This window comes from Sorex araneus, chromosome 3 (assembly GCF_027595985.1).
Source record: "Sorex araneus isolate mSorAra2 chromosome 3, mSorAra2.pri, whole genome shotgun sequence".
NCBI lineage: Eukaryota > Metazoa > Chordata > Mammalia > Eulipotyphla > Soricidae > Sorex > Sorex araneus.
In genome coordinates, this window is record NC_073304.1 from 99,083,770 (window position 1) to 99,110,485 (window position 26,716).

The 26,716-nt window shown below is 48.5% G+C and overlaps 1 protein-coding gene across 2 annotated transcripts in view; it reads right to left on the reverse strand.

Annotated features, from left to right (window-relative positions):
* Positions 1 to 1,870, reverse strand: part of ARID3B (AT-rich interaction domain 3B) — a 42,987-nt gene extending 41,117 nt beyond the window's left edge. For both annotated transcript variants that reach the window (XM_004611736.2, XM_055131543.1), the window contains exon 1: positions 1,719 to 1,870. The gene's annotated coding sequence lies outside the window, so the exon portion shown is untranslated. The remainder of the gene's footprint in view (positions 1 to 1,718) is intronic.
* Positions 1,871 to 26,716: the final 24,846 nt, after the last annotated feature.

Below are 26,716 nucleotides of genomic sequence, written 5' to 3' on the forward strand. Positions count from 1 at the left end.
CTACAGGCGGTGGGGGGGGATGGCCAGTAAAATGTTTCACCACAAGAAAGAAGAAGCTAGCTACACTTTCCAGGTTAGGACTTTGATAATTCACTTTGTTCCACTGTTTTGGAAAGAGGTTTAAAATATACAATGCCTCTAGTGTCTTTAAAAATCCATGGAGAAGAAATCACAGTCCTAGTAAGAATGACTATGTTTTTTTTTATGATTTTGTTAATGGGCTAGAGAAAAAAAGAAAATTCTTTTTTCAAAGCTGGGCGAAAAAGTAGCTGCTGGAAAAATAGCGCAGTTGTTAAGGCGCTTGTCTTACAAGCAACCAACTGGGTTTGGACCCAGCATCACATACAGTCAAATCCCACCCTGATTTGAGTGGGTGAGGAGTAAACTCAACACCTGGTGCCCAAAAAAGAGAGAAAAGAAAAATCCAACTTTCTGTTAATTCTCGAACGGGGCCCTTGGGAAATGGCTTGGGGAAGATCACATGCCTGGGTTCCACCTCCCTGAAAGGGTGCCCGGCAGGGCCAGTATCTCAAAAGACCTGCATTTGCCTTTTGGATTCTGTGAAAGATTCAAATTCCAATTTGCCTCTTATTGTCTTGACTTCCTCTGCTGGCACTTTAGTGAGGATGAGTTAAATGCCTGCAGGGATACTTTCTGCCTTAGCCCTTCTTACACTGTAACAAAGCAGGGAAAGATTTCCGCCCAGATTAAATTCAGTTAACAAAAGTTGTTCCATTAAAATAAAACCAAAGTGGACTAGGGAAAAGTAAACAGAAGAGTAAGGGGAGGGAGAGAGGGAGAGAGGGAGAGGAGGAGGGGGGAGGGGGAGAGAGAGATAGGGAGGAAGAGGGAGAGAGGGCGAGAGAGTACTGGGGTTAAGGCTCCTGCCTTGCACGCGGCAGACCCGGTTTGGATCCCGGCACCAAAAAGGCTCCCCCGAGTCCCGCCAGGAGTGATCCCTGAGCACAGAGCCAGGAGCACCGCCGGTGTGGCCCCAGCGCCCCTTACCCCACCGAAAAGACTAAAAGCAAACGTCGGCGGTCGCTTTAATTTCCCTTACAATCACAAACGCGGTCTTTCTTCAGCCAAGCCTTGCCAGGCCCTGAGCAACTGTCTGACGGCCCCATCTTCCCGCACGCTGTCCCCAGCGAGGGGGAGGTGTCGCTCGGCCTCGCTAGAAAGCCCGAGATGACTCAGTGCTTACAACTCAATACACATCGCCTGCCCACCCTCCCAAGCGCCCCCTGCCCCCTCCTCTCGGACGGCTGATCCAGACAACAAAACCACCTGTCTCCGTTTAGAAAAACTACCACCACTTCATCCCTTTGCACGCTCCCCTCCCCCACGCCCCCCGAAAGTTCCCGGACCCCCAAACTAGGCGCGACGGCCCGCTGCGCGCCCCCCGCGATTCCGTACCGGGCCGCCGTGCACGCCTCCGGCAGGCGCGGGGTCTCCCTCCCGGGGTCGGCTCCCCTCCCTCCGTTCTTCACCCCTTCCAGCCCCATCTCGCTCACTTCTCCCGAGCCCCCTCCCCGCCCCATCCCACCGAGCCCCGGCTCCGCATCCCATTCTCTGCGATCGCCGGCCCGCGCACAGGGCACCGGGTCCTCCCGGCCGCCCCGGCCCCGCGCCGCACGCCTCCCGCGCCACACCTGCCCCGGCTCCCCGCGCCCAGCCCCTCCACCTGCCGGCGCCCCGGCTCCCCGCCGCGACCTCACCTGTGCGCCGCGCTCTGGGCGCGCCGGCGGCGAGGACGACGGGGAGGAGGAGGAGGAGGAGGAGGAGGCGGAGGAGGAGGAGGCGCGGCCGCTCAGGCCCCGGCGCCGCAGCTGCGTCTCCGACTGCTCGGCAGCCGCGGGGCCAGAGCCGGGGCGGGGCCCGCACCGGAAGCGGGGCCGCGGGGCCGGGCGGCCGGCCCGGGGCGGGGAGCGGCGGGCGGGGCCCAGCGGACGGGGCGGGGCCTGTGGCCGGAAGCGGCCAAAAAGGGACTGCAGGGGGCGGGGCCGCGCGGAAGTGCCGTGGGACCGGCCCCGCCCGCCTCGGGCCCGGCCGGAAGCGGGTTGGAGCAGGCCCACACCTCGGCCAATGGGAAGGCGGGGACGCGAGAGACTTCCGGCGCGAGCACTTCCGCGGGGAGTTGAAAAGAGCCGAAAAGGGCGATAGCGTCCTGACGAGTTTTCTGGCGGGGGGTGATGTGGCACAGGCCTACGTGGGGCAGGGAAACGAAGGACAAGCAGCGTCGGAGTCTTCTGTTCCTCCCTTCTTCCTCGCGACTCCGCTCACAGACCAGCTTCTCTCAGACCCCGCGCCCCGCGGAGGCTGGAGGGCCAGGCGCCCCTTGCATCAGTGCTCCCGCTCGGCGGGGCGGGCGGCGGGGGCCCCTCTCGGCCACGAGTCGAGCCGCTTCAGCCGAGGCCACCTGCGTGTTTGTGCGTCTAGCTGCTGGTCTTCTCCCCTCTCCGAGTTATTTCAGAACCAGTGTCTGACATCCCCGCTTGACATCGGGCCTCGAATCTGAGTGCCCTTCTGCCTGCCTCCCCGTCCACCAAAACCTGCACCTTATCATCAGAAACGCCCATCACGCCAGCAATCCGTAATGGGCACGTTTCTGTCCAACCTCCGCAGCTGTCCTTTCATCTTGACTGCCCGGAGCGGCACCATTATTCTTTGACTTTATCAGAACCTCCAATCTCCCGAAAGCCTCCTCCGCTTAATCCTCTTTCTCCTCTTTCGTCAGTGCCTTAGCCGTCCTAGATGCAACAGGTACATCACTGCAAATCCCCCACACACACCTCTCTCTCTCTAATAGGGGGTCACACTCAGCAGTGCCGGAAGGGTGCAGGGCCACTTCCTGGGAGAGTAGCCCCAGGTGTGGAACTCTGACCTGCAGGTCCTGGGATTAAGGGGCTTGATCACCCGGGAACTGAATCACTGGAGGTGGTTGGGTGTGTGGGGACCAGGCAGTGCTGGGCACGAAAGTCAGGGTCTGGCGTGTGCTAGAAGTGTAATGTACTGTTACCACAAAAGTGGATTTATTGCTGCCCTCCAGAGTTCCCGAGTTACTTGTATGAAAGATTTAGATACAAAACTCAGGTGCTGAAGAAGCAACTTAAGAAGGTGTTAATTGTACAGTTTAAATGAATGAGAAATCCCTCCTCAATGTCCAGGCCTCTCCTGTTAACTTGTGCACAGTGTCACTTGCCCTGTTCCCTATGCCGGACCCAGGTTACAATGCCCTGTTCTCTGCTCAGTACTCATTCCTGGTCTGCAGAATCTGCAGATGGGGCCTGTAATCTGTGTCTACTCACTGGAGCTTGCTGTTCTGTGATTTGACTCTGGGCCTCTCTAGGGTCGCACCCCGCTGGCTCCCTGTCCCTTAGATTTCTTTAATCTCTGGCCATGTGCTCACTGGTGAAAGTCTCTAGTACCCTATTGCCTACGGCCCTTATTGCCCCACTGGGCATAGGTGGGGGGGGGAAAGAGATGTTGTCTAGGCAGGGAGCTTCCTTTTATCTCTTACTATCTCCCACTGCCAGCCATTCAATGGCATCTATTTTGACTGGAAGCCTTTTCAGTGCATTTTAAAAAGACCAGTTGGATTGAGTTGTTTGCCTGGCGTCCCTCCCCTCTGCTTCCACCAGAACTTTACCACTTGAACTTTCTCCCCGGTTCCTTACTCCTCCGACTACTCCAAACACACCCTCCTCCCCAGCTAAATCCTCCGCTCTGGATGAACCACATTTTTGTCCATGCCTGCACCTTGTCTTAGAAGATTGCCCTATTAAACAGATTGGCATCACCAAATTAATACTTTCAGTTTTGAATGGAGTCTTCACGGTGCTTAAAGTTTTATTGTATCTTTTAGGTAAGTTGCTCTTCATTATCCATGCAGTTCTGTAACCGTACACCTTCTACAGTCCTTTCCCTGATTGTCCATTGTGAACTGCAGAAAATGTAGATTGCTTTAAAATCTAGAAATCAGGACAGGAGAGATAGTACTTTCCTTACATATGGTCAACCCAGGTTTGATCCCTGGCACCCCATATGGTCCCCCAAACACCACCAGGAGTAATCCTTGAGCACAGCTGGAGTTAAGCCCTGCGTACAGCTGGATGTGCCCCCCCACCAAAACATTTTTTAAAAATCTAGAAATCATCATTTGTACCTATCCTGTTCTTTCCTCATGTAACTTATTCAATAAAAACCACTTACTGAACATCCACTCTGTGTCAGACAAGTTACTCCTTTATCCTTGTCCTCAAGTATCTTTCTAGGATTGAAAGATAAAATATGTGTATGTGGGGCTGGAGAGACAGCACAGCGGGTAGGCATTTGCCTTGCACGCGGCCGACCCGGGTTCAGTTCCCAGCATCCCATAGGGTCCCCTGAGCACCGCCAGGAGTAATTCCTGAGTGCATAGCCAGGAGTAACCCCTGTGCATCGCCAGGTGTGACCCAAAAAGCAATATATATATATATATATATATATATATATATATATATATACACATATATGTGTGTATGTCAATGTGCCATGAGAAATATATTCAGCAAAAAACAAAATAAGGTGAGGACTTATGTTAAAGTGGTAAAGTGGAGTCAGCTGTTATTGTGAATATTAGAAAAGAAACCGTTGATAAGGGACACCTATACAGAAACTGAAGTTGACATTATAGAAGCCAACCATATGAATACCTAGAGACAGAATGTTCCAGAAAGAGGAGGCAGTATTTTCAAACGGTCAAAATGAGGTGTATTCTTGTTCTGTTGAATTTTTTGGGGGGGGTCATACCATAAGGCAGGTGATCTCTCCTAGAATGACCCTTTTACAGACTGATTAAGTAATTCTGCTGTTCAGGTTTTCCATGGGTTTTCTCTCTCATTCGTAACAATGCAGTTTTATCATCAAGCCTTACAAGGCCCTGTATCTTTAACCTCTGGACACCCCTCTGCCCTCATCTCCTACCATCTTCCCCTCACATAATCTCTATCACACATAACAGTCTCCTAGTTATTCCCATGACTTGTCAAAAATAGTCCTTCAGGCACTGGAGAGCTAGTACAGAGGTGAAGGCACTGTCTTGCACACAGCCAAACCAAGTTTGATTCTGGCACCACTCAGCACCACCAGGAGTGATCCCTGAACAGAGAGATAGGAGTAAGCCCTGGATACTTCCAGGCATGGCCCCCAATCCAAAATAATGAAGAAGAAGAAGAAGGTGATAATAATAAAAATAGTATTGTTCTGAGTGAGAAAAGCTAGTATCAAAATGATACTATTGAGAAGATTAAAACTGTAGTTATAGAGATTAAATAATTGCTTGTAAGGGGTACGTAAGGAGCGACGACTGTAAAGGGATAGCTAAAAAATGATGTTTGGGGGCTGGAGCAATAGCACAGCGGGTAGGGCGTTTGCCTTGCACGAGGCCGACCTGGGTTTGATTCCCAGCTTCCCAAATGGTCCCCTGAGCACAGAGCCAGGAGTAACCCCTGTGCATCGCTGGGTGTGATCCAAAAAGCAAAAATAAATAAATAAATAAAAAGAGATGTTTGGAGTAGAGTCCGTGGTCTAGAACTCTTATGTACGTTGATTGCAGTGGGGGTACATCCGTTCAAATCTGTAGCACTATGCAGCGAAGTACAAAATTTTATTGTATGATGCATTCGAGGTCATAAACCCACACAGATATTAAGACAAAATTGACATGTATGTTGAAATTTCCCTAATTTTCATGCCCCCTTTATTATTTTACTATTTTTTTATTAGTGAATCACCATGAAGTACAGTTACAGACTTAAAAACTTCTGTGCTTGCATTTCAGTTATACAATGGTTGAGTACCCAACCAGTATATACCCAACCAGTATATATACTCCACCAGTGCCCATTTTCCACCACCAATGGTCCTGGCATCCCTTGCACCAGCCCCCTTCTTTTTAACCTCTTACAATATTGAATCTGTCCCATCAGTATTCAAAAATTTGGCTGCATGCAAGGCAATCACCCTACCCACTGTACTATATCTCTGGCCCCTTATTACTCATTTTAAGTAAAAGGTTGAACTGTATAACTATTCAATATCATTTGTACATATGTTTTCTTATAAATTTAGTCTTACATGTACAGAACATGAAAGGTAAAAATAAATAATGGATAAATGGTTGCATTATAGAGTAATAATGTAACTTAGTCATAATTAACAAAGGGAAATACCTTAAGGTTGTGATAGCCAGTGATCAATGTAATTGTGTCTAATGAAGTTTATGCAGTTGTCATGTTATAGTGTCAATTTTGGAATTCAGGGAGCATATAAAACACTTCCCGTTGAGATCATAGTGATAACATTTTCGTTTTGCATTAACCCCGTTGGAGGCTTTTCAGGATTGATCGCCCTGATTGATAATGCAAGAAAGGACCTTGCCGAGGTTACTGTACCTCTTTACTGTCACGGAAAATTAAAACCTAACAGGACGATTAGGTTTCTTCTGGTCCAGAGATCAAGGTATAGCCTCAGGAGCCTTGATTAAAGTGTGGAAAGCCTCGGCTGAGTAGAGGGTATTGACGGTGTAAAGAAAGAATGTGCCAGTGTAGGGGCCTGGAAGGAGGGGAGGCAGCACAAATTCCTGAGGAGGCCACAGCGTGGACGTGTGCCTCGGTCAGCTCGGAGGCTGGCGGGTTCTGCAGAGCCCCAGTCAACTGCCCAGGCCTATCTTTCACGGCGTATTTGATTTTATTTGGTTTGGGGGCCACACCCAGCTGTGCTCCGGCCTTACTCCTGGCTCTGCACTCGGGGATCACTCCTAGCGGGGCTCAGGCTACTCTGCCGGGAGCTGAGGATTGAACCCAGATCAGCCACCTGCAAGGCAAGTGCCCTACGCGCTATACTAGCTCCCCAGCCACGTTTATTTCAGTAACTCTGTGAGATGCCAGACTCGAACCCAGGGCCTCACACATGTGAAGTGTGCACTCTACCACTGAGCCTCAGGCCTGGCTGTTTGTATATTAAATCCAACGTTTGGGAGGCTTGAGTTTGAGGCTATGCCTGCCTGCCCTCAGCTCCTGGGGAACGCCTAGTTCCTGAGCCCAGCATGAACGTGGCCAACTCTAAGGGCATGAGCAGCGTTTCTGGAAAGTGCCTGTGCTCTCGCCACATTCCCTCCCCTGCCCCCTCACCACCCGTATGCTTTGAGCCTGGGGACTGGCCTGTCCGCATCGGAATGCACTGGCTTGACTAGAGGGTCCTTTCCTCACCAGGGACTGGAAGAGGCCAGCCCTCAAGGCGCGTGAAGCCCCCACCCGCAGGGTGACTCATCTCTGAAAACATCCCTCCCTCTTCCCAAGGTTCCTTGAAGCTGGCTTCACAGAGCTCCCTTCTGATTGCTCAGCTGTTTTGCATGCTGCCAGGACAGAAGAGAACAGGAAACCGTTCATGCCACCTGTCCTAGAACAGGACATCTGGCCACAGGGCCACACCTCCGGCCAGGGCTCTTTGAGGGTCCTCTGCCCCCCCCCCCCCCCCGCTCCCCACAGACGACAGCAGCATATGTGTGGGACAGAGGTCAGAGGAGAGGACTGCCTAGCTGGCACAGCCCAGGCACTCGCTGGACTGGGACTCAAGGAAAACATCCCTTTTCTTTCTTTCTTTCTTTCTTTCTTTCTTTCTTTCTTTCTTTCTTTCTTTCTTTCTTTCTTTCTTTCTTTCTTTCTTTCTTTCTTTCTTTCTTTCTTTCTTTCTTTCTTTCTTTCTTTCTTTCTTTCTTTCTTTCTTTCTTTCTTTCTTTCTTTCTTTCTTTCTTTCTTTCTTTCTTTCTTTCCTTTTCTTTCTCTCAGAGGTAGGGTAGGAGAGGGGTTGGGCCACATCCTGATGTGCTCAGGGCTTACTCCTGGCTCTGCATTCAGAGACACAACTGTCAGGGCTCAGGGGACCATAGGGGATGCAGAGAATCAAAGCCAGGTCAGACAGGTGTGCCACTCAGATTCAATCCACAGCACTGCATGGGAGTGACCCCCAAACTCTGAGCATATGCCATATCTGCCTGAGACCTTGAGTTCTATCCCTAGCACTTCATGGTTCCCATAAACCCGCTGTTATAAGTCCTGGTGATACCTCCCTCCCCTCACCTGTCAAGTACATCAGCCAGGCCAGATGTCACAGAAAGTAACCCTGAGGCCCAGAGCACTGCTTCGAAGCCGCTTCCCCAAGTCAATTTTTTTAAAACATTATGATGATTTTTTTTTTTTTTTTTTTGCTTTTTGGGTGACACCCGGCGATGCACAGGGGTTACTCCTGGCTCTGCACTCAGGAATCACCCCTGGCGATGCTCAGGGGACCATATGGGATGCTGGGAATCGAACCCGGGTCGGCCGCGTGCAAAGCAAACGCCCTACCCGCTGTGCTATTCCTCCAGCCCCTTAAAAAAAGGTTGTATGTTCTTCTTTTACTCAATACAGCAAGAGCACACTTTGAAAACTTCTATTTAAACCAATCAATATTTTCTAATCTGCTATACTTGTAGAACTGTTAGATAACTTACTTCAGGAATCAGATGCAGAAACTCTGTCTTTAAAAACTGTTTGGGACCTGGTGATAGGACTGTCGGTAGGGCTCTTGCCTTGTACACAACCAACTGTGTTCGCGCCCTGGAACCACACGTGGTCCCCTGAGCCCCTCCCCCCAGGAGTGATCCTTGAGTGCAGAGCCAGGAGGAAGCCCTGAGCACTACCAGGTGTGGCCCCCAAACCAAAAATTAACTACTTTTAAAAAAACAAACAAACTAGGGGCTGGAGTAATAGCACAGTGGGTAGGGCGTTGGCCTTGCACGCGGCCGACCCGGTTTCGATTCCCAGCATCCCATAGGGTCCCCTGAGCACTGCCAGGGGTAATTCCTGAGTGCAGAGCCAGGAGTGACCCCTGTGCATCGCCGGGTGTGACCCCCCCAAAAAAAAGTGAAAAAAAAACTATTTGAAGAAAAAAAGAGTGGGAACTCACATAATAGTACAGCAGGTAGGATGCTTACTTTTGCACAAGGCTGACCTGAATTTGATCCCCAGCATCCCATATGGTCCCCTGAACACCGCAGAGTAATCCCTGGATGCATTGCCCAGAGTAGGTCTTGAGTTGGCCAAAAAGAAAACGCACAAAAAAAAAATAAATAAAAACTCAGTTTGGGGGCTGGAGCGATAGCACAGCGGGTAGGGCGTTTGCCTTGCATGAGGCCGACCAGGGTTCGGTTCCCAGAATCCCATATGGTCCCCTGAGCACCGCCAGGAGTTAATTCCTGAGTGCATGAGCCAGGAGTAACCCCTGTGCATCGCCGGGTGTGACCCAAAAAGAAAAAAAAAACACCTCAGTTTGGTGAAAGGGAGGGGTGTTGGAGTCCTTTGGGAAAGCCGCTGGTGATGAGTGGTATTCGAATTATGTGCACAAGAAACAGAAGATCAGTTTTAAAGCTCAGTATGCTGATCAATAAAAAATTTAAAAACAATAATAGTTTAAAAGACTCAGCTTTGGGGTTAGAGTACATGCTTTGCATGCAGAAGGCTCTGGTTCAAACCAGGTCACTGCGTAATGCCTTGAGCACTGCTAGAAGTGACCCCAACCCCAGCACCAGGCTTAGAGTAACCCTTAAGCATTGTGGAGGTGGGGGGAGTGGAAGGTCTGACCCCAAAACAAACAAAAACTGAGCTGCATTTTTAGTCTCCCCAATTAAAGGGAGAATTTGATTTGCTAGTGCTTGTAACTTCACAGACCTATGCTCGAGAAGAATCAAGAAGTTGTAAGCAAATTAATTTAATAACCACGTCTTCCTGTCCCATTCCCTCTCTGCCTTCCCACTCCTCTACTTAAAAATTAAAACAGGATGGGGGGTGGGCAAAATCCTTAGCTCCACACTGTGGTCATCAAGCGGCCAGTCCTTCCTAATATGGACAGGTCAGCCCTTGTGGAATTCAAGAGCCAGGAGAATGGCATTTGTGTCTGCGTACGTTCCCTAAAGCCCTTCCCTCCTCACATCCAGTATGGGATCCCTTCACGTTTAGTTCAGTGCAACCCTTACTGCTCCTAAATCCAAACCAGTCATCACAAATGAGTAGTCACAAATCAAATAGTTATTACCATTTAGAAGAATGCGGTCATATATTTCTACTGACAGGGGAGGGTCAGAGAATCTAGCAAGTATCAGAAAAGTCTGTGAATAATGCCCTAATTTAGTAATAAAGATGATTAGGGTACATGATCTCACTTTAGGCTCCACATTAATTCTTGCTTTCTTTGGTGGTTAAAAAATTACATATTGGGTGGACTGGAGTGATGATCAAATGAGTAAGGTGCTTGCCTTGCACGAAGCCGACCCACATCCCCGGCATTTCATAGGGTCCCCTGAGCCCCACCAGGAGTGATCCCTGAGCACAGCTGGGTGTGGCCCAAACCCCCTCCAAATTAATATTGGGGTTAGAGAGACAGTATAGGGGTGAAGGCACTTGCCTTGCATATTGCTGGCCCAGTTTGATTCTGAACACTGATGTGGTCCCCTGAAAATTCCTGAGAATGTTACCTGAGCACAGAGCCAGAAGTAAACCCTGAACACATTCAGGTATGTCTCTCTCTCTCTCTCTCTCTCTCTCTCTCTCTCTCTCTCTCTCTCTCTCTCTCACTCACACACACACACAATAACAATAATTATGTGGCAAGAGAAATAATACAAAGGTTCAGTCAATTGTCTTTCATGTAACCAACCCAGATTCACAATTTAGGAATCTGCATAATTCCCTGGGTACTGCCAGGAGTGATCCCTGAGCACAGAGTCAGGGGTTGACCCTGAGAACTTCTGGGTATGGCCCAAACTCACCACCAAAATTCCATATTATGTGAGACCCTAGGTTCAATCCAGGACACTGCCCCCCAAAAAAAGGAAAAACAAAAAGAATGTTTCACAAAGGCCAGGTGATAGCTCAGAGGCCCGGAGCACATGCTCTGCACTCGAGCCAGTCCCTCACCTTCAGTCCCAGGCACTGTGTGGTCCCCCAAGTGCTAAACTGGGAGCAGCTCTGGGTTATTGCCTGGTGTGGCCCCCAAACAAATAAAAATCACATATTTAGAAGATTATATACAGGGCTGGAGAGATTGCATAGCAAGACAACCTGGGTTCGATTTCAGCATCCCATAAGGTCACCTGATCCCCACCAGGAGTGATCCCTGAGCGCAGAGCCAGGAGTAAACCCTGAGCACTGCCAGGTATGGCCCCAAAACAAAAATAAAGAAGACAGTGGGGCTGAAGCAATAGGACAGTGGGTAGGGCATTTGCCTTACATGCCGCCGACATGGGTTCAATCCCTAGCATCTCATGTGGCTACCAGGAGTAGCCCCTGAGCATCACTGGGTATAATCCCCAAAAAGCAAAATAAAAAATGAAGAAGACATCTACAATACTTATTAACTGATAGCTTGTGCTGACTACTTCAATTACATATAAGTAAAGTTAATCACAACCCACCCACCCACCCCCCATTTGCAGGTGAAAAAAATAAATGGATACTTGTAAGCTTTAAATAACTTGCTCAAGATTTTGTTGCATGCTATGGTATAGCAGAACTGGAGTTTGAACCCAAGGCTCACCGGCTGTAATCAGATTATTAACCACCATTAGTGTAAATATTTGACTTGTAACCATTTGAGTTCGCTTTTGAAAATACATACATTTGACAATAGTGACTGCAGGGAACCAGTATGGTCACATATTAGACTGAGATTTGACTCAGAGAAACTAAGTAAAGCCCTAAAGCTGAGAGTAAAACTCAGACAATGCTGGGGCTAGAGCTAGCCTGTGCCCGCCCGGCGATTGTTGAGCGCCAGTTAAAAACACCTGACACTAGTGAAGGATTAGAAACAGCCCAAAGGGGCTGGAGCAATAGCACGAGGCCGACCCGGGTCCGACTCCCAGCATCCCATATAGTCCCCTGAGCACCGCCAGGGGTAATTCCTGAGTGCCGAGCCAGCAGTAATCCCTGAGCATCACCGAGTGTGACCCAAAAAGCAAAAGAAAAGAAGAAAAGAAACATCTGTCTGTCAACAGCTGGGAACTGAACTGGTTAAATAGTGTGTGTTAATTAGATGATAAAAAATTGTTCTTGTTTTGGGGTCATATCTGGCAATGCTCCTGGCTCTGTCCTCAGGAATTACCACTGGTGGACTATGTGGAATGCCGGGGACCAAACCTGAGTTGGCCTCGTGCAAGGCAGGCACCCTGCCTGCTGTACTATCACTCTGGTACCCCCCCATCAAAAAAATATTTTAAGTGAAAAAGAAAAGAAAAACGAGTCAATTTTATTTGTCTTTAAAAATGGTTTATTTAATTAAATAACTGATAATTACAAAATTATTGATAGCTGAGTTTTAGGCATATAATACTTCAACACAATTACTCCACCAGTGTCAACTTCCTTCTCCAGTGTTCCCATATTATGTCCTCACCCCACCTCCACTCCCCCTATTTAAAATGCATTGGTATAGAACACCATTTAAGAGATTAAATGAGGGGTCAGAGTGATAGTATGGTGGGGAAGGCGCTTGCCTTGTTCACAGCTGTCCCCGTATCCCAGATGGTCCCCTGGGCACTGCCAAGAGTGGTTCCTGAGTGGAGAGTCAGAAATACCCTCTGAGCACAGCTGGGTATGGCCAAACTACCACCCCCACTAAAAAAGAGGTGGGGGGAAGGAGGGAGGGAGAGAGATTAAATGAAAAGAGAAAAAAAAAAGCAAAGCAAAGTTTATTACAGGGCGTTCAGGATGTTGCCATTAGTAATTAAGTTTCAAAAGGATGAACACATGTAATCATTATGTTGAACAAGCATGACTCATGAGATGTGTGAATCAGTTAATGTAGGCAAAATCCAGCTGTGCTCATGGGCTGTTTCTGGCACTCTGCTCCCGAGCGAGTCCTGGCGGTTCTCCGGGCACCATTTGCAGTGCCAAGGATTGAACCAGGGCTGGGCCCATGCGAGCAAGCACCTTGCCTTTCTTCTCACTGAACAGTCAAGCATATTCTGGTCTGGAAGCCGCAGGAGTTGGCTTCCCTTGATTGCTGCCAGTAGCTACCCCCTCTCCCACCCTGTAGGCTGACATCTCTCCTTCAGAAATGGCTGCACCTAGGCTGACATCAGGGATATGCGGAGCTGTCTAGTTGTGAACCTAAAGAGAATAATGGTTTTGGGGAGATAAAGAGGTTTTGGCTACAAACATTCCGTTCCAAACTCATCCTTCCAGGGACCAGAGCAATAGCACAGCGGGTAGGGTGTTTGCCTTGCATGCAGCCAACCTGGGTTCAATCCCCAGCATCCCATATGGTCCCCTGAGCACCGCCAGGAGTAATTCCTGAGTACAGAGCCAGGAGAAACCCCAGAGCATCGGTGTAACCAAAAAAGCAAAAATAAAACAAAAAAAGCCCTCATCCTTCATACCAGGAAGGGAGATGACCCAAGTGATTCCCCCGAGTGTTCATATTTCTACCTAACTCTGGGCTGAAGACTTTTCTATCTTGCTTGCACAAATTTCCTCACAGTTCAGCAAGCTCTGAGAAATCAAGTCATTACCACTTCACTATGGGTGCTGGGGATCGAACCCAGGGATCGGACACAAAGCATGTGCTCCAGACCTTTGAACCAACTCCTCTTTGTCCCCCCTGCTTTTTAATGTGTGTGTGTGTGTGTGTGTGTGTGTGTGTGTGTGAGTCCAAGAATTGAACCCCCTCACCCATGCACGCACGTGCTCTATTGCTGAGTCACACCCAGGCTTGTTAAAACTCCTGCTTGGAAAAGGGATGATAGAAACAAGCCAGTAAGGTTCAAAGCCATCATGGAATCTTGCCAGGTGTACATTTTGTGGGTTTTTTGCGGGGGGAGATTTGTTGTTTTGTTTTGTTTTAGGGGTCTCTCATGCAGTGCTCGGGAGATCCAGGGGACCCTCCTGACGATTCTTGGCAACTGAGCCAGCAACTTGGCGCAGGAGCCCAAGGATATAGTGCTACCCAAACCCTGAACCCGGAGTACCCGGGCCCCATGGCATGGAGGGCCTCCAGGATAACCTTTCATGATGTGGGGGACTTTGGGGTGCCAGGGCAGCAACATATGTGCCTTGATTCCTGTTCTATTTCTCCAGCACCTGGACATATATTACAAAGACATCTTTTTTTTGGCGGGGGGGGGGGGTTTGGGTCACACCTGGCAATGCACAGGGATTACTCCTGGCTCATGCACTCAGGAATTACTCCTGGCGGTGCTGGGGGACCATATGAGATGCTGGGAATCGAACCCTGGTCGGCCGCGTGCAAGGCAAATGCCCTGGTGCTATTGCTCCAGCCCCTACAAAGACATCTGTACCTGGAAGTGAAGAGACTTTCTGGACTAGAGCCAACCTTGCTCTTTAGGAAAGATCGTCCTTAGGTTCAGGCTCCGAGCTCTGCCAAGTCCCCCCTCGGCCATTATCCCTGGCGATAGTGGCAGTGGGGGGCGTGCCTTCCTTAGGGACCACGGAGCTTTATGGTGTAAGTTTGGGCATTCAAATTTCTTCTTATGATTTGGCTCAGTTTGATGAGTTTTTTTCGCGAAAGGCATGTGGATTTTTGACAATACAGATCCATCAGCAACTTCAGCTCTTTTGCGCGTGAGCGGCTTCTGGTTCTAGAAATCCTGCCTCCAGCATTTTTTCAAATATAAACATCAGGGTCAGAGGGATAGTAAGGCAGCTAGGACGCTTGCCTGCATGCAGCCAACCGGGGTTCCATCCTCAGTACTTCAAGCACCACCAGGAGTGATTCCTGAGCGCAGAGCCAGGAGTAAGCCTGGAGCACTGCCGGGTGTTGCCCCCCCCCCCCGCCCCGCCCAAATAAACAAAAGAAATGTTCAGTTGTTTGGGACTGGAGTGATAAGTGGGTAGGGTGCTTTCCTTGCATGCGGACAACCTGACATTGATCCCCAGCACCCGGAGCCTGCCAGGAGTGATCCCTGGGTGCAGAGCCAGGAGTAAATCCTGAGCACTTCCAGGTGTGGCCCCCCCGCCACCACACACAAAAAAACACAATGCACCTTCACTTTTGTCTGCCTCTGTTCCATTAATTATTCTCTGAAGCTTATTTTCCTTTACCTTTAGATGGGACCTTCGTAAGTTCCTCAATTTTGTTGTTCACTTTTTTTGTAACCCCCCCTCCACTTCCGTTTATTGTTGTTGCAATTCACCTGGGGGTCACACATATTGCTGGGCTGTTGTGCTCACCAAGTCACACATCAGGATGCGGTGCTTTCAGACTGCCACGGTGCTCCTTCTGTTTTTATTTTTACTTTTTAATTTTATTGAATCACCGTGAGATAGTTACAAGATTTCATGTTTGGGTTACAATCACACAATGATCAAACACCCATCCCTCCACCAGTGCACATTCCCCACTACCAATATCCTGGTTATATCCCTCCTCTCCCACCCTCCCCCTGCCTCCATGGCAGACAGTATTCCCCATACTCTCTCTCTACTTTTGGGCATTATGGCTTGCAACACAGACACTGAGAGGTCATCATGTTTGGTCCATTATCTACTTTCGGCATGCATCTTCCATTCCAACTGGTTCCTCCAGCCATCATTTTCTTAGTGATCCCTTCTCTATTCCATCTGCCTTCTCCCCTCCACTCATGAAGCAGTCTTCCAGCTATGGGGCAATCCTCCTGGCTCTTGTATCTACTGTCCTTGGGTGTTAGCCTCATGTGATGCTACTCTACACTCCACAAATGAGTGCAGTCCCTCTATGTCTGTCCCTCTTTTTCTGATTCATTTCACTTAGCATGATACTCTCCATGTCTATCCATTTATAAGCAAATTTCATGACTGCATCTCTCCTAATACCTGCATAGTATTCCATTGTGTAGATGTACCAAAGTTTCTTTAACCAATCATCTGTTTTAGGGGACTCGGGTTGTTTCCAGATTTTGGCTATTGTGAACAGTGATGCAATGAATATATAGGTACAGATGTCATTTCTGCTGTGCTTTTTTGCATTCTTGAGATATATTCCCAGAAGTGGTATTGCGGGGTCATATGGAAGCTCAATTTCTAGTTTCTGAAGGACTGTCCATGTTGTTTTCCAGAAAGACTGGACCAGTCGGCATTCCCACCAACAGTGAAGGTGCTCCTTCTGTTGTGCTTGCACATGTGCTCGCCAGGGTTGCATTCAGTTAAGACACACAAGTTAGGGTGGCTGCCACGGTGCTTACACACGTGCATGCTGGGGTTAATTCCTGCTGTGGTGCTCACACATCTTTTAGTGCTGCCGCCCTCAAAGCTTACCCCCTTTTTTTGGTGCTCACACACACACACCAGGCTGCACTAGGAGTCACAGAGGGCAGGGCTGCCTGGCTCAAACAGCATATTGCCAGGATCATGCCTGACATATGCGGGACAACAGGGAGTTGAACTCTTGACCAGATGCTTGCAAGATAGGTGCTTTAAGCCCAGGAGCTGAGTCCTGCTGCTCACTCTTGTGGAAGAATAGTTCTGTCCTATCTCCCAAACAGGGTCGGTTCAGTAATGAAAATGCCAGCTCTCTCTAATTGTTTTTACTCTGCAATCTATTTAAATTTCTCCCCTCTCTCCACCTGGTCCCAGGGAGCGGGGTCCCACCCCTCTGGGCAAGAAGGGGCCGTCCGTAAGTTCGCCCCATCCTCAATCAGTGTTTCACTCCTCTCCCCCCAGACTGGAAAGTTCATCTGAGGTCTTTGTGTGCACTAGAAAAAGGTTCCCAGTGGCAAGAGAACTACACCTCCGCACGAGGGAGCGACGGCCGCTCTCGCAGTGAGCCAGCAGACGGAACCCTGCAGGCACCTAGGGCGGAGCGTGGCCAGCAGGATGCATCTCAGCCGGCTCTGCAGAGGCCCACTGATGCACACAGAGGGCTGTGAGGCCTGACGCACAGGGAGGAAGCAGTCACAGCTCAGGCCAGCTGGGTCCTTGGCTGGTACTGCCAGGGGCAGCAGCTGCATTCTCTGAGTTAGAAGGTGCCTAAGGCGTTCTCTTTGGGGCATGGGGGTGGGGGGCTGGGCATATTCCTGGATCCCTTAGGGCTGCTTCTACCCTTCACTGAGAGCTCATCTCAGCAGTTTCTTTTATGTAACATACCTTGATTTTATGACCACGTGTTTACAGTTCTTTTCCAAGATTCAGGGCAAGTGGGGATTCACCTTCACTTTTCTTCTGCTGAAACACACTAACCTCTCTAGGGCTTCTTCTTCTTTTTGTTTTTCTCTTTGGGTCATACCCAGTGATGCTCAAGGCTGATTCCTGGCTCTGCATTCAGAAATTGCTCCTGGTGGTTCTCGGGGAGCCATATGGGATACCGGGGATCAAACTTGGGTTGGCTCCATGCAAGGCAAATGCCCTACCCACTGTACTATCACTACAGGCCCTCTAGGGCTTCTTAACATTTTTTCCCTTTTATTTAAGGGTCCTTTCTTCCCTTCCTTCCTTCCTTCCTTCCTTCCTTCCTTCCTTCCTTCCTTCCTTCCTTCCTTCCTTCCTTCCTTCCTTCCATTCTTCTTTCTCTCTCTCTTTCTCTCTTTCTTTCTTTCTTTCTTTCTTTCTTTCTTTCTTTCTTTCTTTCTTTCTTTCTTTCTTTCTTTCTTTCTTTCTTTTCTTTTTTTACTGCTTTTTTGGGGAGCCATACCCAATAGAACTCAGGGATTATTCCTGGCTCTGCACCCAGGAATCACTTCTAGCTGTGCTGAGGGACCATCTGGTGTGCCAGAGATTGAACCCAGGTTGACCATTTGTAAGGGAAACCCCCAACCCACTGTACTATCTCTCTGGTGCCTCTTTTTTCTTTCCATTGAAGGAAATTTAGAGAGATGTGAGGGGAGAGAAAGAGTGAGAGAGATACTCTCTCACTCAAGGGAGAACACGGGCTTCCTGGAGGCAGGGGAAGGGAGGGGGGAGTCCTGATTGGGCTTGAGGGCGGGCAAGTCTCTTTCTTTCTGTTCATCATCAATGACCTATTGCATCGATAGAGTCTCCCCTTTCCTTTGTGGGGTGATTGCTGCTGCAGTGCAGTGACCCTGGGCCACACACAACGTGGTCAGTGTTCACCCTGGTGTTGCTGGCTTGCCTGTGCACTTAGAAACGCTTTCCCGCATTGTTGCCGGGTGCGGGAATCACACTTGAACCTGCAGGGCAATGCCAGGACCAAACCCCACTGTCAGACTCATGCGGGCGAGACCGACTTTCCCCTGAGCAGCTGCCCGGCTCTCGAGGAAGCTGTCTTGAACAGGGTCCAGGCCACTCCCTCCTCCCAAGCTCCCGAGTGCGCTCCAGATTTGGACGAGAGAAGCACATTCACTTAGCCCATGGCTGGAAGCGCTGCTCCAGGCCCAATTCAGCTTCGTCCTCCCCCGAAGGATGCCCAGCCTTCCAGTGACTGTAACTCAGGCACTCACCACTTCTGGTAAACGTTCCACCATGTGGCCCCAGCAAAATGCTTCCCCCTGAGCCCGAGGATGTGTGATGCGGTGAGGGGTGGTGACAGTAATTCAGTGTCCCGGTAGCTTTTCCCAAAGCCCCTAAGTGTTTTCCAGCCTCTCCAACTTCTTTCTGAGGATGGGAGGGCGGTGAACTGAGCGTAAGAAAGTAGCTAGGGGGCTGGGGCAGGGGGAGAGCTCAAAGGGTGGGGTACGTGCCTTGCACTTGGAGGGGCTGACTTTGCTCCCGGGTACCCTGGGGACGGCCCTGGACGCCCCCAGCCTTCCTGGGTGTGAGCAGTACTGCATCACCAGGCCCTCCCATGGAACCCTCAGGCCCTTGTCACTGGGTCAGGAGCATGAGGACTGGGCCTGTACCCCACACTGCCAGCAAGTCTCCCCCTGCCCCAAATGAAAGCAAAAGCTGCTTGTTTTTTCCAAGGCTGGGGATAGTGGGTGTGTATCTCATCTAACTTTGATATTTTTTCTTTTTGTGGGTTGTTTGGTTTTGTTTTGGGACCACACCTGGCAGCGCTCATGGCTTACTCCTGCCTCTGCACTCAGGGGACGCTCCTGGAGGAACTCAGGAGTTTATATAGGGTACCAGGGATCGAACCCTTGGTCAGCCACATGTAAGGCAAGTGCCCTACCAGCTGTATTCTCTCTCCAACCTAATGTATTTATTTTCAACTCTATGCCTATATTCCCTACTCAAGAAATTTCAAGAAATATAACTTTCAAATGTATTTAAGCAAATTCATGTAGTCAAGACCTTTCCAGCCATTGAGATGATAAGCTATATTTTCTTCTTTTTTAATTTAATTTTTTTAATTGAATCACTATGAGGTACACAGTTATAAGTTGTTCCTGATTGGGCTTTAGTCATACAACGTTCCAACACCCATCCCTTCACCAGTATACATTTCCCACCACCAATGTCCCCAGTCTCCCTACTGCCAGGACCCCCAGGCTGCCCCTCTATGCTTCTATGTCACCTGTCTCTCTCTCTCTTTCCCTCTCTCTCTCTCTCTCTCCCCACCCCCCTTTGGGCATATGGTTTGCAATACAGGTACTGAAAGGTTAGGTTACCACGTGTATCTCTTTATCTCCTTTTCAGTTCTTGTCTGGGGTGATCATTTCCAACTATTATTATCACAAAGGTCCCTTATTTTCTGATGTAGAAAAATCTCAAAAGGGGAGTGGAGAGCTGGTATAGCAGGTAAGCGCCTAACCTGAGTTTGATCCCTGGAATCCCATATGGTCCTCTGAGCACCACCAGGAGTAATTCCTGAGTGCAGAACCAGGATTAACCCCAGAGCATCACCAGCTGTGACCCAGAAAACAAACAGAAAAAGAATGACATGGACTCCTGGTGCGCACCACAGGCTGTATTCTTTACATGGACAATATAAAAAGAGGAGGCAGGGAGCTGGAGATCGTACAGATGGTGAGGCACTTGGCATTGCATGTGATTGGTCCAGGTTCAATTCCTGACATCCCATATGGTTTCCTGAGCACCACCATGAGTGGTCCCTAAGCATAGAGCCGGGACTAAGGCCTGAGCACTGCTGGGTATAGCCCCAAAACAAACCTGTCACTGTCACTGTCATCCCATTGCTCGTCTATTTGCTCCAGCAGGCACCAGTAATGTCTCCATTATGAGACTTGCTGTTACTGTTTTTGGCATATCAATTACACCAGGGTAGCTTGCCAGGCTCTGCAGTGCGCGCAAGATACTCTCAGTAGCTTGTCGGGCTTTCCAAGAGAGGTGGAAGAATTGAAACTGGGTCAGCCACGTGCAAGGCAAATGCCCTACCCGCTGTGCTATCGCTCCAGCCCCCAAAACAAAACAAAAAGGATTAATAACTTGCACCAGAGAGAACTCAGTGGTCTAAGCCCATATTTTGTATGTCAGAGCCTCAAGTTTCATCCTTGGCACCACATGGTCTCCTGAGCACTGCCTGCAATGACCCTCAGTAGAGACAGAAGTAGCCCCTGTACGCTGCCTATATGGCCACCACACAAAAATAATCAGTAGTTCTAGAAATAACTGGTTATTAAAACCAGTGTGTTTGTGTGGTGGAAGGGGGGACTTTTTTTTTTTTTTTAAATCCTCCTTGCTGGTGCATCTCTGAGAAGGGAAAATCCATAGTTTCTTGATGCCAGGCGGTGGCACTCAGCAGCCACGAAGCCCATTCCCATGCCACAAGACGAGTATATTGAGTTATACCGTGCACACACTGGTGATCATTTGGCTTCCCCATGAGAAAAAGAGAAAGAAGGTGGAGAGGCTCATAAGCATTCAAAGGCAGAAATGATAAATGGGACTGGTCTGAAAACAAAGCTCTCAGAGCACCATTCTGGAAAAATACACATAAGAAAGACTCTTTTGTTTGTTTGTTTGTTTGGGGGGGGCCACACTCAACAGTGCTCAGGACTTACTCCTGGCTTTGCACTCAGGGATCATTCCTGGAGAGAGAATCAGGGGACCATATGGGATGCCGGGGACCAAACCCAAGTCATCCACATGCAAGGTAAGCATCCTATCTGCTGTATTAGAAAGAGACTCTTAAAATGCCTGAAAAGAGAGACTGTAAAGGACATTATTTGAATAGTTGCTGATATCTGAACAAGGTCTCAGATATACGGAGTAATTATTAGATCAGTTCCTTTTTTAAAAAAATTCATAATTGTGCTATTTGATATGTATGAGAATGTCCCTGTTTTCAGAAATAACACGCCCAAGTATTTAGAGATAGAATAGCACCATACCTGCAATTACTGTCAAATGGTTCAGGAAAAAATAATTATACGTTGCATGTGCATATATGTTTTTGCATAATACATAATGATAGAGCAAGAGGGAGACAGCCAGCAACAATAGTAAAATGTTGATACTTGAGGATTATGTATAAAAGCTTTCTGGGAAATCTTTGTGGGGGGTTGTTTGTTTTGGCTTGGGGGCTAAATTTGGCAGTACATGGGGGGCTACCTCCAGCACGGTGCAATGCTTGGGGGTCACTCCCAGCAGTGCTCAAGGGACTATGAGATGCGTGGAATAGAACCATGAATCAAATCCTAGGTGCTTCCAGGAGTGACCCTCCCCCACCAACACTACTAATTAAGGTTACCTTTTTAAAATATTTTATTTTATTTTAATAAAGTTGTTCACAATAATTTATTACATTCAATACTCCAACACCAATCCCAGCATCATTACTCCTTCCAGCTACCATTATTTTGAATTTTCCCAACCACCACCCAAACCTGCCCCAATAGCAGGCCCTAAATAATTTATTTTGTATTGCTTATTATGAATAATTTGCTAAAAAGGATCAAAAAAGGTTTCCCTAGAAGAAAGTGTGTGAAGATTGTTGTATCTCACCCTGAAGCCCTTAAGCCCTTGTAGAAGATTACTAATATGTTGTTAAAGATTGAAACTTGAGTGCTAATATTTTTTTAATTGAGATTGGTTGCCTTCCACTTTACATCCTATCTAATGGAGTATGCTACTCCTGGTACATTGGTGGTATAGAGTATGAGATGTCCAGGAATTCTAAATTTTAAATAAGGTGATATGATTTTAAATAAGGTAATAAACTGGAGTTAAATATTTAACGGGACGGTGACTTTGGGGTCTGAGACATCTCTGAAGCTTGTTGACCTCTTCCAAGATTTGTGAGTCTCTGGATTATGGCCCACTAATGGGCTTAGATGGCACCGGAGGCAGTTCCTGGGTGTGACCGCCAGGCTCCTGGAAGAACAGGGGCGTGGGGGAAGATCACCCATCACTGAGTCCATGAGAGCCTGGAGATTTTGGTCAAAAAACCCCATGCCAGAATTTTTCAGCAAATTCATTCATGGGTGAGGCTTATTCGGGCCCGTGGAGATTGGCCACGGGCATGGCAGCAATTGGGTCCTGGGGGTTTTCAGTGGCCAGGGCTCTATTTGGGTGGTGGAGGAAGGCTACCTTTTTCTTTTTTGGGGGGTAGTAGGGCTCCACCAAGCAGTACTCAGGGGCCACACCCAGTGGTGCTCTGGGCATGTGGCAAGGAGGATGAACGCAGACTTCCCACATGTGAATTGTGAGGTATTGGAGCTATCTCCCCTGCCCTAGGTATACTTTTTCATTTTGTTTTTATTTGGGGGCCACCCCCAGTGATGCTCACGGGGTTACTCCTGGTTCTGCACTCAGGCATCACTCCTGGTGGGCTCAGTGGTCCATAAGGGATGCAGGAGACAGAAACCCGGTCCAGCGCCCTAACTGCTGTACTCTATCTCCAGCCCCAAGTATGCTTTTTACATTTCCAATTTTTTTCACTGAATACAACACTGATCAGTAAGTTCTGTGTAAAGATAATAAAGATTAAAAAGAAAAAATTGTATCCCAGGCCGGAGTGATAGTACAGTGGTTGCCTTCATGCAGCTGACCCAGGTTTGATCCCCGGCATCCCTTATGGTCCCCCAGCACTGCCAGGAGTGATTCCTGAGTGCAGAGCCAGGAGTAACCCCTGTGCATTGCTGGGTGTGAACCAAAAGAAAAAAATGTGTCCCATAGGGGGCAGAGAGGTTATTTGGGGGGTGAAGGCGCTTACCTACCTTATGTGTGGCCAAGTCCAGCTCAGCCCCCAGGCATACTGAGAGCCGCCCCTGAGCACAGAGCCAGGAGCAGTCCTTAAGTGCCATGAGCTACAGTTTAAAACCTCAAAAATAGTAGCGTAGAAGGATCACTCAGATCTGTGTGAGAGTGAGCTGCTGTAGTGCATCTGAATGGGCCACTACTGGAAGGCAATGTTTTCATCAGGATTAGTATTTTCATTCTGACTGAAGTGGCTGATTCCTGCTGGGGTGTAATGGAGATCGAGGTTTCAAGAATATCATGAAGCACCTATTCAAAAGAACATTGCAAAAAAGAACACTGCATACCAGGCCGGGGGGAGGGAGCGGTTTGTAGAGTTCAGTGTACTGAACAGAGTCTTGAAACACCAGTGCTTGACAAATGGATTGAGGGAATGGAATTAACTTATTTTTGGAGAAATTTTGGGGGCAATTTATTTTTATTTTAAATTTATTTGGGGGGCAATACCCGAGACTGCTCAGGGGTTACTCCTGGCTCTGTGTTTGGGAGTTGCTCTCACTGGTATTTGGGGGAACATCATGCCAGGGACGAACCTGAGCCTCCTGTAAACAAAGCATGCATACTCACGACTGAATTGCTTATGTTGGTTTGGTTTGGCTTGGTTTTGGCCTTTTTTCTTTCTCTCTCTCTTTTTCTTTCTTTCTTTCTTTCTTTCTTTCTTTCTTTCTTTCTTTCTTTCTTTCTTTCTTTCTTTCTTTCTTTCTTTCTTTCCTTTTTTCTTTCCAGAGAGCAGGGTGTCATACCCAGCAATGCTCCAGAGTCACCCCTGACTCTGTGCTTAGGAATTACTCTTGATGGCACTCAGAGGGCCATAAATGATGCCAGGGATCGAACCTAGGTTGGCCACGTGTAAGGCAGCACCCTGCCTGCTGTGTTATCACTCTGGCCCTGGGTTTTTTTTGTTTTGTTTTTCTTTTTGGCTTTTCTGTCACACTTGATGGTGCTAAGGGCTTACTCCCAGTTCTGTGCTCAGGGATCACATCTGACAGTGCTCAGGGGACCATAACGAGGTGGAACCGGGGCCTTCTGCATGAGAAGCCTATGTTCATGGGCTGCAGAAATAGAATAAGGGTTAAGAATTACGGCATGCACTGGGCTGACCCTGGTTCGATCCCTGGCATCTCATATATTCCCCAAGCCCTGCCCAGAGTGAACCACATGCAGCCGCAGCTGTGTGTGGCTCAGCCCACTCCTCCCCCCCAGACACACACACAAAGGGGCAAAAACAAAGGGCTATTGAAAGGAAGAAGTAGTGTTTATCAATCACCCTGTTAAGAACAAAAAGACCAGCCACTGAGAGGCAGAAGCCATTCAAAAACACACAAATGAAACAAAGAGCAGTTAGTACACACACACACACATACACACACACACACACACACACGTGTGAGAAGTGGGAAAGGGTGCCGTGTGTTCATGACATTCCTCAGGAGCGTCTTGGGGGTCTATGAAATATCTTTTCTTTTGGGGGGGGATTTGGGCCACACCTCTTGGTGCTCAGGGATTACTCCTGGTTCTGTGCTCAGGGATCACTCCTGGCAGGGCTCAAGGGATTGTATGGAATGCTGGGGATCAAAACAAGGTTGGCTACTGCCAGGCAAAAACAGTACGGGCTGGAGTGATAGCGCAGTGGGTAGGGCATTTGCCTTGCACTTGGCCGGCCAGCCCGGGTTTGATTCCCAGCATCCCATATGGTCCCCTGAGCACCCCGAGGAGTAATTCCTGAGTGCAGAGCCAGGAGTGACCCGTGTGCATCGCCGGGTGTGAACCCAAAGGAAAAAAACAGTAACTCCAGTACTACCTACCTCTCCAGTCCTGGAAATGAAACGTCCTTTGTAATAATATATGCACATATACAATATTAAAAATCAGTAAGCAAAAGAGACAACCCAATGAGGGAAGGGGGGAAAGACACGAAGAAGCACTTCTCTAAAAGAGGCCATGCCGTTGACTGATAAACAGGAAAAGTTCTCTGGCCTCATTAGTCATCAGGGAAGTGCAATTAAAACCACAATGAGAAACCACTCCATACCAGTGAGAAGAGCTAAAATTAAAATGACCAATGCTATCACATCTATCAAGGACATGAAACTTGTTCTGTCCCTCTGGGTGGGTAAATTGGGACAGTTGATTGGAAAGCTCTGAGCTAGGAAAACCAAACACATAACCTATGACTTGGCAGTTTCTGAGCTGCATACCCTCCCAAAAGCCTATCTGTGTAGACTAGAAAATGCTAACGAGACTATACACAGTAGTTGTGGGAATTACACCCATAAAAAATATGAGGTTCAAATCTCCAAATTCCATAATATTGATTAGGAATATATCAGTTAAAAAATCCAAGCTGGGGCACAGAGATAGTACAGTGGGTAGGGCGTTTGCCTTGCACGTGGCTGATCCGGGTTTAATCCCCGGCATTCATCAGGAGTAATGGCTATGGTCCCCGAGCACCACCAGGAGTAATTCCTGAGTGCAGCACCAGGAGTAATCCCAGGTTACAGGAGTAACATCACCGGGTCTGACCCAAAATGCCCCCCAAAAAAATAAAAAATCCAGGCTGGGACACAGAGATAGTACAGTGGGTGAAGGCACTTGCCTTGCATATGGCTGACCCAGATTCAATCCCCAGCATTGTTTATGGTGCCTCAAGCTCTGCCAGGAGTGATCCCTGAGCAAATAGGAGAAGCTTTCGTGTCCCGCAGTGAGAGGTAGGAAGGCCCAGAGGATAACAGGCTGAGTCTGACTGCAGAGAGTGAGGGGGGCCAAAGACTCGGGAATAAAGCACACACCTTGCATGTGTGACCCCTCACCACCCCACATATGCCACACTTGATTCTGGTGCCACCACCAGCAAGTATGTGGTCTCTGGTGAGCACTGACACCACAGACTGCCACAGCACCACTCCCAAGTGTATGTGACCGAGGGGCATTGTGGCGGCAGCAGCGACAGCAGACTGGAAAGGGAAGGGGTGCATTCATTTATTATTTTATGTAGCACTGTAGCATTGCTGTCCCGTTGTTCATCGATTTTGCTCAAGCGGGCAAGTTGGTCCAAAGGATGTGAGTTATTGTTAAACTGATTAACCTTAAACTGATTATTATGTTATATCATTTTTAATTTTGGGATTTGGGTCCACACCTGGTGATGCTCAGAAATTTCTTCTGGCTGTGCTCGGGGACCATGTGGGATACCAGGGGTCAAGTCTAAGTTGACCACATGCAAGGCAAAGGTTCTACCCTGCTGTACTGTCTCCAGTCCCAGGGGGAGGGGAGTGAATTTAAAAGTTAGAGGGGGGGCGGAGGTGGCAGAAGGGATACAAGCATATTGGAGGTAGGACATGTACACTGGTGGAGGGATAGATGTTGGAATATTATATGACTGAAACTAGACCACCAAAGCTTTATAATTACATCTCACAGTGATTTAATAAAAATATAAATTAAAATAAATAAATAAATAAAGTTAGAGATGGTCAAAAGAAAACTTGAGGGACCACATGCGATGCCAAGGATCAAACCCAAATTGGCAGCATGCAAGGCAAGTCCCTTCCCTACTGCTTTACTTCCCCAGCCCTGGGGCCCTGACAAATAAA